Source organism: Microtus ochrogaster, chromosome X (assembly GCF_000317375.1).
Source record: "Microtus ochrogaster isolate Prairie Vole_2 chromosome X, MicOch1.0, whole genome shotgun sequence".
NCBI classification, from domain to species: Eukaryota; Metazoa; Chordata; class Mammalia; order Rodentia; family Cricetidae; genus Microtus; species Microtus ochrogaster.
Genome location: NC_022026.1, coordinates 57,362,662 through 57,377,791, shown reverse-complemented (window position 1 = coordinate 57,377,791; position 15,130 = coordinate 57,362,662). Strand labels below are relative to the sequence as shown.

Genomic DNA, 15,130 nt, shown 5'->3' with positions numbered 1-15,130 from the left:
ACAAGAGCTAGTTCCAGGACAGGCACCAAAGCTACAGAGAAACCCTGTCTCGAAAAACAAAACAAAACAAAACAAAACAAAAGTAAGATGGTCTTTCTAAAGGGCAATCTAGCTAGAAGTATCAAAAACCTTAACTATTTGGGGGTGAAGGATTTTGAGACAGTTTCTCGGTGTAGCCCCAGCTGTTTTGGAACTCATCCTGTAGAGCAGGCTGGCCTGAAACTCTGCCTACCAAGTGCTGGGGGATTAAAGGCATGCACCATCATTGCCTGGCTTAAATTTTTGCATTCTGGTTCTGAAAACTTAAATCCATAAACATTTGTCTACTATGATGTTTCTATCCTTTTTTATTTCATTCAACGCTGATTTACCAAATGTCTACTGTGTACTGGTAAGCATTAAGATAATTAAAACTGTAACATAAAGGTGTGAGCACAAGAAAAGAGGAATCATGCATCATCAGAATGTAATTCACCCATTTAAAATACTTTAGAGGGGGCTGGAGAGATGGCTCAGGTTAAGAGCATTGCCTGCTCTACCAAAAGTCCTGAGTTCAATTCCCAGCAACCACATGGTGGCTCACAACCATCCGTAATGGGGTCTGGTGCCCTCTTCTGGCCAGCAGCCACACACACAGACAGAATATTGTATGTATAATAATATATATTTAAAAAAATAAAATAAAATACTTTAGAAAGATGCGCAATAACTGACCTAGGCACTGGAACAGTAATATCCGAAATACCATTTTAGGGGTTGGCAAGACGGCTGAAAGGGAAATTACACTTGCTGTGCAAGTCTAATAATCTGAGCTTGATTCACAGAATCTGTGTAATGGTATGAGACCTACAAACACACATCAGGCACACACACACAATAATAATAAAATCAAAATTAAAATAGATAAAGAAAAATATCATTTAAGATGAAGGTGGTAGAGCACATACATACCTTGTATTGTGAGGCCCTAGGATCGATCTTCAGCATTTCAAAATAAATAAAAAGTACCATTTTATACCCATTTGAAGGAAATGGCTGAATAAAAAGTTTTAGGATCCCTGAGCACATACGAATGTGGACTGGATGTTTATAATACTTAAATACTTCGGTTTTAAATGACTCAGAAAACGTAAAACATACATATAATCTTTTATAACCATGAATTCAAATATGGATAAAAGGGGATCTGAAAAAAATTACATCTGAGACAGGCATGGTGGTACATGTCTGTAATCCCAGTCCTCTGGAGGTTGAGATAGCAAGACCTTAAATTTGAGGCAAGCCTGTGACACACAGTTTGTCTAAAAACAAAAACCGTGCCTGTATATGTCTGCATGCATGTTTTTCTTGTCAGTATTCCCTAAACAATATATTCTAACAACTATTTACATACTATTAGATGTTACAAGTAATTGAGAAATAATTTAAAGTATGGGGAGATACATGTTAGCTTTATGAATACCATTTTACATGTAAAGGAATAGATAATCTGCGAATTTTATAATGGGGTGGGTTTAATGGACTCTTCTCAGATAATAAGGAAAAACTACATAACTCTAATGTGGCAAATTCTTAAATAGTCTTGAATCTACCCTGTGAAAGAGAATATAATCGTGCTATTTTTCAGCACTTTTATATTTGAAAATTTCTAAGTTGGAAGGGATATAATGAACACTTTTAAAAAAAATACTTTTTTTTCCATCATTATTTTGTAGTGCTAGGGAACAAACCCAGGGTGCCAAATCTTTAACCCAACTTAAAAGGAAAATTTTGGGGGGCTGATTAGATGGTTTATTAGGTAAAAGTAGTGTTGGCATGACTGGATATCAACATGTAGAAGAATAAAAATAGACCCATATCTATCACCATGCACAAAACTCAAGTCCAAATGAATCAATATAAAGCCAGCTACACTGAACCTTGAACACACTGGCACAGGGAACCACTTCCTAAATAGAACCCCAGCAGCACAGACACTGAGAGAAACAATAAATGGAACCTCCTGAAACTGAAAAGCTTCTGTAAAGCAAAGGACACTGTCAACAAGACAAAACAACAGCCTACAGAATGGGAAAAGATCTTCACTAACCCCACATCAGAAGTCTGATCTCTAAAATATACAAAAAACTCAAGAAATTGAACACCAAAAGATCACATAACCCAGTTAAAAAAAAATGGAGTATAGACCTAAACAGAGAACTCTCAACAGAGGAATCTAAAATGGCTGAAAGACACTTAAGGAAATGTTCAACATCCTTAGTCATCAGAGAAATGCAAATCAAAACAGCTCTGAGATTCCATCTTACACCTGTAAGAATGGCCAAGATCAAAAACACTGATGACAACTTATGCTGGAGAGGTTGTGGGGGAAAGGGAACACTTCTGCATTGCTGGTGGGAATGCAAGATCATACAGCTCCTTTGGATACCACTGTAGTGATTTCTCAGAAAATTAGGAAACAACCTTCCTCAAGACCCAGTAATACCACTTTTGGGCATATATTCAAAGGATGCTCAATCGTGCCACAAGGACATGTGCTCAACTATGTTCATAGCAGCATTGTTTTGTCATATGCAGAACCTGGAAACAACCTAAATGCCCCTTAATCGAAGAATGGATAAGGGAAAATGTGGTACATTTACACAATGGAGTACTACACAGCAGAAAAAAACTAACGACAGCTTGAATTTTGCAGGAAAATGGATGGAGCTAGAAAACATTATTTTGAGTGAGGTAACCCAGACCCAGAAAGACAATTATCACATGCACTCACTCATAGGTGGTTTTTAAACATAAAGCAAAGAAAACCAGCTTACAAATCACAACCCCAGAGAACTTAGACAACAATGCAGACACTAAGAGAGACTTACATAGATCTAAACTACATGGGAAGTAGAAAGTAGAAAAAGACAAGATCTCCTGAGTAAATTGGGAACATGGGGACTCTGGGGGAGGATTGAAGGGGGAGGGGGGAGATGCAGGGAAGGGAGCAGAGAAAAATGTAGAGCTCAATAAATATCAATAAAATAAAGTTTCCCAAAAGCCCCCTCACACACACACAACACACACCCTAACACATAGGAATACATTTGTTTAGGATACATGGTTTAAAGAAAATTTTTAAAAGATATACTATAAACCAAATTAGCATTGAGCTGAGTGGTAGAATTTCAGGAACATTGAGCACTTATCTCTATTTTTTAATCACTATGATGTTAAATCAGCACATCAGTAACAGGTCTGGGTATGGTGGCCCACGCTTTGGGGTTCATAGTCAGCCTGGTCTACACAGTGAGTTACAGGACAACAAAGGCTATGTAGAGAGGAACTATTTCAAAAAAAATCAAAACAAAAAGTGGTTTCAAACAAAAGTTACTATAAATTTAGCAAAAAGGGCCATTCCCAATGCATTCTTAGTAAATGGTTTTAAAAAAACTTTAAATGCTATATAAACTTAACATTACATAATAGTGAAGTTTGTATTCATACCACTTAGGGACACTGTTTTAAGACTATGTTCTACCTTAAACTTTTCGCTATGCTTTGATAGTATCAAATTATTATGAGAATCTAAAAATAAAAAATCTCATTTTAGTGTGTATTTCTTGTTATTGGACATTTTTAGTTTCCTATTCTAAGAAAAGTCTGTCTTTAATATTCTAAGACTATTTTCTTATCCTTTAAATATTAACCTTATAATTATGATGGGAACACACCAAAAAGCATGGTGATAGTGTTTTGTGGAAGGATTGTACATTTTCTTGATTTTCCTAAAATTGGCTCAGATACTAGAAAAAGGACTAGAATTAAAGAAAGGTATTATGTTCAGGGTACTTTATTTCAAGAAAATATCACTATCCTTAAGGTGGTCATAAAATCCAGACTCACAGAAATGCATCCGAAGTATTTTTGAGTTCACAACCCATATATATTGCTGTGGTGGTTTGAATAAGGATAGCCACCATTGGTTCATGTATTTGAACGCTTGCTTGATCCTCAACTGGTGGAACTATTAGGGAAAGGATTAGGAAGTGTACCCTTGTTGGAGGAAGTGTATCACTAGGGGTGTGCTTTGATTCTTAAAATCCCACGTCATTCCCAGTTAGCTTTCTTCAGCCTTGTGATTGTCAAAAAAGATATAAGTTCTTTTGTGCCATTAATACCTGCTTGCCCAGCTCAAGATATAAGTTCTCAGCTCCTGCTCTTGCACCATGAATACCTGCTTGCCTGCTCTTTGTCATGATGGTCATGGACTATAACCCTCTGCAACTGTAAGCCACAATTAAGTCTTTCTTCAGCAAGTTGCCTTGGCCATGGTGTCTCTTCATAATAATAGAAAAATAACTAAGATACTTACTTTATCCTAACCAATATTCTGTGTGGTATTCTCCAATGCTCCCCTACAAACGGTTCTAACATTCTGTTCATTCATAATTCATAATAGCTTTTCAGTGATTTATACATCTCCCTCCCAATTTTCCATTCCTAATGCTTATCTTTGTAAACTACATTTTTATTTATTGTGTGGTTTACATAGGTGTATGAGTATGCCATGATGCACATATCAAAGTCAGAGGACAAATTCCAGGAACTTGTTCTCTCCGTCCACCACGTGGGTCCCTAGGATAGAACTCGGGCATGGTGGCAATCGCCTTTAACCTGTTGAACCATCTTGCCAACACCCTGTTGCTTATCTTTGTATCTCCACTATGTGGCAGCAATGAGTATGTCCTCAAAAAACATTTGTTGCATGGATATTATTGCTCTCACTTAAAGGGCAAAGAAACTAACCATATGGTGGCTCACAACTATCTGTACTGAGATCTGGTGCCCTCCTCTGGCATGGGGGCATACATCGAGGCAGAATGTTGTATACATAATAAAAAAATAAATAAATCTAAAAAAAAAAAGGATAAAACCAGGCTGTCCTCAAACTCAGAGATCCACCTGCCTGTACCTCCCGAGTACTGAGATTAAAGGCGTGCTCAACCACTGGCTTCAGAATCACTGTTTTAAGTATGATGCATGCATTAACCCAATTCAACTTATCCAAAATCCTAAATGATAATAGGTAACACTTTATAGAAGAACAACTACACTTTAGCACAAAGAGGTTAATTTATACAGTATGATACAGTAGGTAAGAAACAGGGTCAGAACTTGGACTGAGGGAATCTTCTTAATGGTTATACAGAAGTCTTTCCACCAGTAAGAACTCAATTGGCAATGGAAGAAGAGCTTCCAGCAGTGGCACATATCTTAGTTCAGCTACTCATGGCTAAAGCAAGAGAATCACCTGAGCATAAGCATTCAAAGCTAATTTGAATTGGAAATTAATTACATTATTTGGAAAAACACCAGCAAAGACCAGAATATGCCAATAAAAAATAAGCAAATTTAGCAAATAACAACCATAAAAGTTATCTTTAAAAGCTGTTCCAAATATAAGCACCCACCCAATATTTCTAATTATAAAGATTTAAAACCTGAGTTGTGCTAAAGGTGATACATAAATCCATAGCAGTTCATCTGTGATTAGCAACTTTTTAACTTTTTAAGATTTATTTTGCCGGGTGGTGGTGGCGCACGCCTTTAATCCCAGTACTCAGGAGGCAGAAGCAGGCGGATCTCTGTGAGTTCGAGACCAGCCTGGTCTACAAGAGCTAGTTCCAGGACAGGCTCCAAAAGCTACAGAGAAGCCCTGTCTTGAAAAAAAAAACAAAAAAAATTTTATTTTATGTGTATGAGTATTTGGCCTCACACACTATGTGTGTGCATGATGCACTAAAAGATCAGAAGAGATTATCAGAGCCCCTGGAACTGAAATTTCATATGGCTGTGTGCTATCATATGGGAGCTGGGAATCAAACCTGGCAAGAGCAACAAGTGTTCTTAACTGGTAAGCATCTCTCCAGCTCCCCAATTTTTTAATTTTAAAACATAAGTATTTAAGTCCTCCCTCTACTTTTTACTTTTAGCCCTCTTTATTTACCACTATTTAAAAGAAAAAAAAAACTACTTGCTTTCAGCAACTGCTTTCTTTCAACACTTAAGATATGAACAAAGTCTCCAAGTTGAAAAAATTTTTTAACATATATATTGAGTTCAATCAACTGAATCAGATCTTCTGTACAATTTCCATTTGGTGGTACTTCATTTTTATTTTGTTCATTGGTGTTTTGCCATGGGTGTCAGGTCCCCAGGTATAAAAGTTACAGAGCTACCATGTGGATGCCGGAAATTGAACCTGGGTTCTCTGGAAGAGCAGTTTTTTTTAACTACTCAACCATCTCTCCAGCCCCTTGGTGGTACTTCATAAAAGCCAAACAAATTTCATGAAATCATTTCTATGTCACCATTATGATTTTTAAAAGACAACTAATGAAAAACTTTTTAAGGAAACTCAAAGTTGAAAATTATCAAGTTAACACCTCAAGCAAACTTATTTTACTCAGAGAGCCACTCCTTCATTCAAAGCATTTCTATAACCAGAAAACCAAGATGGTCAACAAGCACATCAAGTTTTACCAACTCAACCTCTATGACACATCAACTAAGAGACTTCCAGAGAATCTTAAGAGCTGAATTATCCCAGACATTATCATATATAAACATTTGGTAACCCGTCATTGAAGAAAGAGGTCAAAAAAAAAACAATATAAGAAATCCTAAGAGCACAAACACTTGTGAACTGTCTGCCTCGCGTCTACCTACCCATGAGATCACTGCAGAGCAACCTAACATGGTCACAGATACACAACCGAATTAACAACTTAACCTTATTCCATGGGAAGCAATGTGGAATGTGAAGGGCAAATATTTTCAAACAATCAAGTTTGGCATTTCAATGATACTTTGAACTGGTGGTTAAAAACACACAACAAAGGAGAATTAAAAACCCAACACTGTTTCCATTGTGAACTTCCAGTTTTAAGAAGGGAGTGATTTAAATATCGGAATGCCCACTGTGCACAATTCTGTACCAGTTATCCTAGTTTCACAAACTGGGGTTTGGGCCTAAGTGGTTTTGTTTAAATTACAGAAACTGAAATGTAAATATTTAATCATTATATCCAACATACTCACAATGTTTTCTGTTGAAAGCATGAACTTGTTGGAATTCCCAAGAAATCCCTTATTTAATATTTAATCAATTTTCAAATAAGGACTTATTCCTCCAATAATGAACAAAGAGCGGAAACACCTGACCTCTGGCTGGTGATTCATAATCACATTCAAATACTTTTAAATTTTTCATTCATAAGACTTTTCCATTTTCTGCCTCTTTAACTAGCAATTCTTACCATTTTAATGACTGGCACAAGCACCCTTGTGCTCTGCCCACATTTGTGTCTAGTTAAAGGCTGGTTGGAGGCTTTAGTTTCAAATCTCATTTTCTGGTTTTGATCATAGTTAAAGAACATAGTACAAGCCGGGCGGTGGTGGCGCACGCCTTTAATCCCAGCACTCGGGAGGCAGAGGCAGGTGGATCTCTGTGAGTTCGAGACCAGCCTGGTCTACAGAGCTAGTTCCAGGACAGGCTCCAAAGCCACAGAGAAACCCTGACTCGAAAAAAAAAAAAAGAACATAGTACAGACCCCAGAATGGATAACACTGTAAAAGTTTAAAAAAAAGTGAAGGGGGCAGGGGGAGGAAGCAAACAATTTACAGCAACTGATGTTGGGGAAACTATTTCCAAGTGAAATAAGTACAACCCTAGGACAATTATACTATAATTGAGTGTAAAATCTGTAAGTAACAAAGTTCCCAAAAACTTTAATATTGCAATTTCAAGAACTGTGTTTAACAGCCAACCAGTTCTTAATAGCTAAATTCTGGGTCAGAGAAGCTAAGGTAACACTAAAATAAAAAGAACATTATAATAGAGCATAAAAACAACCAAACTACCTAAAAAACATTGCAAATACACATGAAAAACCCCAAACACATTATCAGGTCACTATCTAGAAAACATCAGCTTTTTCTTCCAGAAGGCCTATATTTCATAGGGATAACAGTAAGCAGGACCAGGACGTGAAACTAAAATCAAACTGCCACAGAAAAAGGAACCCACGAATAGCTATTTTAGTATACTGACCAAGCCAGCAGTCTCAACGTCAGCTAGAATAAGTGATTACTACAGTTGTTTGATTATAATAGGTTCTCTAGGGTCTTTAATAAGAATGTAATACACATTGCTATGGCCTTTAATTCTCAAATGTGAGGATAATATGATAACACAATTTAAAGAATAAATTGAAAAAAGAACAAAATGAGAGGCATTGCCTGAAGTTTAAAATATATTTTAAGTCTACACAAACTGTTTAGTAAATACAATTTTCTCTGGGTCCAGCGTCAAACAAACTATAAAGAAAACAAAGTATCAGGGAAATTTTAAAAATAGCCTATTTTCTACTTTTAAAACTCAATTTCTTCGATTGTGAAAATGATTTTGTGGTTATACTGTCAAGAATTTTCTCAGCTATCTATAAAATATTTACATAGATAAAAAACATGACAAGAGGGGTTTATTTCAAAGTAACTCCATGGGAAGGGGGATGCCAAAGGGTAAAACTAGAAAGGCTGAAAGTTGACAAATGTTAAAAGTACCTGGGGAAGGGAATGTCATACTACTTGGTTTGCTATGTTTCAAATTTTTATCAATTAATTTAAAAATTATGTACTGACTATATGCATTTAAACAGTTCCCTTTAATTTAGTTATGATCTCCATCCACTAAAATTAAAAAAAAAATGACATCTGATCCACAATGGAACCAAAGCAACACAACCACAAAATGGAAATCCCAACCCCATCTCCATTTCAAAGATGTAAAATACAAATGCCACCCAGAAAGATCTAAAAAAAACTAACCTAAAATCACAGCCAATCATAGTCATCCTGGTGGGAAATCCCAACACTGCTCCAACAGCTTCCTGAAACTTCCTGACCAAATTATGGTCTACTGGTTTGTTCCTCTGAAGCACTAAAACCACTCAAGTCAGGCTACTGGAGGACCTACAAAATAAAAAGGTCAGAGGAAAAAAGTATATCAGAATTGGGAGGTTAACTATTATATCAAAATTTAAACACAATCAAGGTATTTCTGAAGCAACAGCCCTTGAACATCAATTTGCATTTTTAGGACCTGCTTTCAGTAACTAAAGAACTCAGAAATCAATAGCTATACAGTGTTTCTAATGACACTTAGACAATACCCCTGAAAACTGTTCTCAACCCAAACAAAATGATAGCAGGTTTAACAAATGAATACTAAGGAAAATGCTTTACACATTAAAATTATTTTTCACCTTCATAAGTGCTTTTTGGCCATACTGGGAGACAAACGATAAACATCCTGGGAATTCAAGGTTGAACTTTGTCACTGAATCTCAGACAAAGTTTTTATTTGGTAGTGCCACTCCTTCCTCTCTTCTCAGAGATCTACCTAGAATAAATTAAACCTTTTAGGTCATGCCTAGGTCATCATCCCCAGATTTATTTATTATAACGCTGAAGGACGAGAGTCAAACAGAGTTAATTGGTAATTTTTGCTTAACCCATTGTAAAAGACACCAGGACAAGAATCTCAAAGTGACCTGTCTTCCAATGAAAGAGGAAATTCATTTAGAGTACTTCCAACTCAAACAAACCCTGAAGCTCAAAACTGAAATCCACATATAGTTAATTATCAGATGGGTTACCCACTGTAAAATTTCAGTGGTAGTGTACTTGCCACCATATTCCTACTTCAACCCCATCACCCAACCAACAGTTAGTTTAAAAAAACCATTCTACTATTAGTCTAATAAAAACATTAACAGTAAGGAAAACTAATTGCAAGTCAAATGTGTTAGAAAATATAAAATGGCAAAAGCACAACAGAAAGTAGTTATCAAAGAGCCAGCTGTGATTGCCTTTTGGGGGAAAATACTGGTATTTAGTTAGATCAACCTTCCTAGTGTCTTGCATATAGGTATTAATTATCATGCTTAAAAAGACGCCTCCACACTGACCTCAGGAGCTTAATGAGGTAGAGGAAGAAATTGAAAAAAAAAAAAAACTCCCTAAGAGAAGTTCTCTTTAACACTGCAAAATAGCATGGCATGAAACTTTATTACTTTTGTGGGGTGAAGGACAGAACAGATTGTCTTTGAAGGAGTGGCAGAAACGAGCAGGCAAGGGATGAGGCACTCCCTTCCAAAAGGTAGAACACCTGGGTGTGGTCCGTGACAGAAACATAGCTGGTGGTCATTTCAAGAGAATGATTTTGCATTAGTAGAAACTTCAAAAAGTGGGAACACATTCAAATATCATGAGCCATTGGTCATACAAAGTGGTTCATGGGGAGAAAAAAAAATACAAAGCAGATACAAGTTGATATTATTTCTAAACAAAAATTAACAACTGAACAAACAAATGAAAAATTCTTACTCTTTCCCAGGCTATAAAGGCAGTGTATATATATATATATATATATATATATATATATATATATATATAACATAAAAACAACTACCAGTATATTCTCACATTAAAAAGGCACCGCAATTTGTTTTCCTATGAACCAGACACTTTACAAATTTTCTTGATAATTCTTGCAACAACCCTTTAAGGTAAGCATTACTATTGTCATTATATAGATGAACAGAAATCTGAAAAGATCAAGGTCATGAGTTCAATGTGAACTGGAAGCAAATGCTATTTTCTACACCAGACTGCTTCCCATGAATGGGGAATGTTGCCATCTCCTCAATCTATGCAACACTGATGCTAAAATAAGTAATTCAAATCACGTTATCTACAAAGGAAACACATGATAGGGAATTAATTGTTTATAATAGAGGTGATGTGAAGGGAAAGGAAGTAAATTTAAAAGAAGCATAACTGTTTAAGTGTAAAACACGTGATGGAAAGAAAACGCATTGGAGGTATGATACCTCACTAGGGGATTCTGTACCTGGGGGTGGGAGGAAGAGTGGTTGTGAGAAGTTTAAGGCAGAAGCAATGAGAAGTACTTAAATGGTGGCTAGTAGTAATCCAGAAAAAAAGACAGCCACAATCCAACAGACTACAGAAGAGGGAAAGGGGGCGGGTCCCAGGGTTTGTAAAGTAGAAGGGGTTGGGAGGAATGGCAAAGTTTGATGGAGTGGGGGAGCGATTGAGAAGGCCACTAAGACTGCAATTATCCAACCACTGACCCGCTTATTGTTCTGCCCAGGAATGGTCTCAAAACATTCAAAGTGGAAGAAATCAGTACCCTGTCCCCGCGTCAAGGATAAACAAGCCAAAGGACCTAAGAAAATGGAAGGTTTCTATGGCTCCATACACAAAGACGGAGTAAATGCAGGGAACCAGACAGGCTCTATTAACGTCTGCGCAAGCACCATGGAAGGAGATGGGGCAGACTAGATGATTCAGGCGAGGCTCTAAATTAGGACTGGGGAAGAGTGACAGGGAAAAATTTTACACCCCCCCCTTAATAATGCATCCCAATATCTACAAAGCTGAGAGATTTAACAGGGAGATAGAATTTGGGGAGGGGAAGGAATACACTAGTCAGTCTACAGACTGACCCTTCAACCTTAATTCAAAAGCCGTGGGAGCTGGGGAAGCGGAGCCCACCTCAGCTCAAGAAAAACTAGGGGTTTCATAAGGGTCGTCGCAAGGGCTGCGAAAAAGCAAGCACGCAAAAATGATGCAGAGAGCAGTCCTCGGTGTGTCCCCTCTTCTCACCTTTTCATCTAATCCCCAGCCCACTACCCAATGAACTACCGACTCCCTCCCACACTTTCCAACCCGCCCACTGCGACGACGAAAACGGAGGCGGAGAGCGATTGGTGGGGCAAAGGCAGGCCCACACGCGGCTAAGGCCGGTGGAAATGGTGTCGCCTTAGCCGGTAAGAAACAGGGTGGTCTTCATCTCAGGCAAGATTTACCGGCACAGCGACGTTTCGCCATTCGTCATTTCCTTAATGGCTGGCACCTGCGAAGCGTCACAAACGCGGATAGCTAACCCCTTAGTACCATGTACTAGCAAGACAGACATCAGCCTCCGCCGCCATCTTAACAGGCGGACCGACCCTAGTCACTGCCCCCCCACCCCCAAGGTATCTCCGCCACCGCCGACGAATCCCACGAGGACGTAACCTTGCTCCCGCGAGAACTCACCGGCTAAGAACAGCACCATCAGAAGACGCTGCTCGCGCCTCCGCAGCTCCTGCACTCAGCAGCCACCCTCGGCCGCCTCCGCGTGATCCCAGGAGAACCTCCACCGGACCGAGGAAAACTGAGCCCAGCCCGTCCCAAGCCTCTCCTTACACCCAAGCCGAAATCGCTACAGCTCCGCTCTCACCCCACGCGAAGCGAAAAGCAAATGACGCACAACCTCACGGAGCACTAAGGGGCGGAGCCAATATGCCGCCGCCGGCTCCCGCATGCGCTGTGCAAACTATCGCGATATTACGTTCAGACTCGGCGAGACCTTCGTAATTCACTGCAGAATGCCACCCGCGCCTCGCCTTTAGGAAACGAGATATCGCGAGAACGGCTGCAGGATCCTAAAAAGGAGAAAGGCGGAGCTTCGTGAAAATGACTGGGAGTTTTTCGGGGAAAGGGAGGAAGCTCTCGTCCTTTAGGGATCTCGCTTACCACGAGGTTTCCGACCCACTGCGGAGCTCGCTACCAAACCTCGCGATGACACAGCTCAGCGCCAAATCTCGGCCATGTCTTGAAAACTGCCCCCGCCCCCGATTTAGGTGTCTAGAGCCTGCCTAGTGCTTGAGGAAAATTTAAAAAGTCAACCTGTTTATTCTCACGCTTCCTGCAGGGCTGTACCAATTAGCCAAACTCCATTCTGGAAACGAAGAAATGGGTCCCCATTGTTACCTGCCTCGAGGAATGACGTGCTATCCTTACTAACAGAAAAGATGTTCCGTATCACAATAAACACACAAATGCAAATGGAAACAATGACACAACAGTTTTTGCTCATGGGGGAAAAATTTAAAAGACCTCTAATATCCATATTTCTTCCGTCTCCGCACTGCAGGCTAACCTGAATCCATCTTAATCTAAGTAAAGGTTCATATTATTAGTTCTACCTCCAAAGTCACCAGATTTAACTACCGGAGCTTTACCTTAGCATAACCAGAAAGACCCAATAAAGTGGTTTTCTTCAAACAAAGGAGTCTGCCCTCAAAAGCAAATTCAAGCTTGGGGTGGGGAAGTAGGTGTGTGAAGATTTTAATATGGCAGTTTTTCCATGTCTAACCAACAGTGTTTCTCCAATAAATCTTGGGATCCAGTCTGGCCCGTTTGTGGGCTTTTCCATTCTAATGCATTGTTCTGTCTATTCTAATTTAAACATGCTACCTTCAGAATACAGTTTAATAGTAAAAGTATCCCCCATCTTTAGTTATTTCTAAAAACATTTTCTCGATTATTCTTAGCATCCTCCCATCACGAACTTTAGGATTGTTAAGTTCCAAAAACTTAGTCTATTTATTGGAATTGCATCAATTGCATAAATCAATATAGAAAAATGAACATCACTACAAAATTGAGCCTTCCTATTCAGAAGCATAATATTCTCCATTTATGCAAACGCTCTTCTTCTATTGTAGTCCTCAAAGTTTTACAGTTTACTTCCAGATATTTTTTATTTTTCTTGGTATTTAGAGTGGGACTTTTAGTATTTCAAAATGTTCATTGCTTATATACTAGAAGACGTCATATTTGACTATTCACTTTTGCAATTAGAAAAATGAAAACATCCTCAAATATAGTAATAATCAGTAAAATGCAAATGAAAGCAACGACATGTGATTTTTTTACTCTAACTGGAAAAATATAAAGATCAGTAACAATTTATGTTGGCAAAACTATGGAAAACTAAGCAATCTCGCACTACATTGGGTAGTGTAAATTATTATGGCCTTTGGGTAAGGGAATTTAGACAAATCTATCAAAATTCAAAATGCGTACTTTTTGATTCAGTAATTACTCCTCAAAGAATTTCTCCTACAGAAATACCCTCATACAAGCAAGAAACATACACAAACCCATTCATTACTGCATTACTTGCAATAGTCCCCTCTCCCCCCCAAAGAAAATAAGCTGGTGTACAACAATCAGGATATGGTTAAATAACTATAGTCCAGGCATGCAACTCAACGGTAGGTATAAAAATGGGACAAATTCTGATCCCCTGATAAGAGAGCTATAAGACACATTGTTTTAAAAAACTCAAAGCAATGAGACAAAATGAATGTGTGTCCAGCACCATACATATACATACACATCAGGACACGCGCGCGCGCTCCTAGTACTAACCATGAAGCCTGCCTGCTCGCCCCTCACCTTCCTTTTCCTCTGAGGCCGCCTTCCTCCAATCCTTAAAAGAAAAACTGAAGACCTGGCCTTTACTCCCCCTCTAAGGGCACTTGATCAAGGCTAAAGCCGGTACCTTGCATCCCCACCGCTGGCCGCTCTCCTGCGCACTGTTCGCTGCTTCCCCGCTGTCCTGCTGTCCCCAAAGATGCAGATAGCTCTCTGCTGGAGGCCGCTGAGGACTGGGGGGAGGGGAAAGGAGGAGGGGTTCGGGGAAGGTTGCTGTGGCCCCTTTAGCAGTCTTTCCCGAAGGCTCCCTAAGGCTGCCCCCTCCGAGACTCGGAGCCGGATCCCGTGGGAACTGCCCCCTACCTCGAGGAGTCTAAGATGGCCCGTCCCCCAGGCCAGGGAAGCGGGGAGGGGGGTACGACGCTCACCTCAGCCGCAGTGGCTCGGCGGCGGGGCCTGCAACTGCGTGCAGGGTCTGCGGCCAGCAGCAATACTGTTCCCCCCCAACCCCCTCCCTCGCCCTCGGTTTAAAAAGCCTCCCCCTGCGGCTCAGCTCACACTGGATTTAAGGCTCCACCTACCACACGATTAGCTCCGCCTCTGTCCCTTGAGAGGGCTCTCCTGATCCCTTGGTGGTGTATTCTGGTCACCTTGCGGGGAGCTACTCATGGCCCAATAAAGGCAACTATAGATAGGATCACTAATGAACTGGGATTTGATTCTTGTACAATGGAAATCCATGAAGGGGATAAAACTCGATTTACATTTTTAAAATTAGGAATGGGGAAGG

At 39.4% G+C, this 15,130-nt stretch overlaps 1 protein-coding gene across 16 annotated transcripts in view; it reads right to left on the bottom strand.

The window, feature by feature from the left end:
* Huwe1 (HECT, UBA and WWE domain containing 1, E3 ubiquitin protein ligase) overlaps nt 1–14,824 on the bottom strand; it is a 139,240-nt gene extending 124,416 nt beyond the window's left edge. For 10 of the 16 annotated variants that reach the window (XM_026784724.1, XM_026784733.1, XM_026784731.1 and 7 more), the window contains exons 1-2: nt 12,172–12,398; nt 8,875–9,018 (exon numbers count right to left, since the gene is read on the bottom strand). The gene's annotated coding sequence lies outside the window, so the exon portion shown is untranslated. Of the gene's footprint in view, nt 1–8,874; nt 9,019–9,311; nt 9,432–11,939; nt 12,000–12,171; nt 12,399–14,467; nt 14,672–14,768 lie in introns of those variants that run through there. The other 6 variants (XM_013350619.2, XM_013350624.2, XM_026784727.1 and 3 more) reach the window with 5 other exon arrangements.
* Nucleotides 14,825–15,130: the final 306 nt, after the last annotated feature.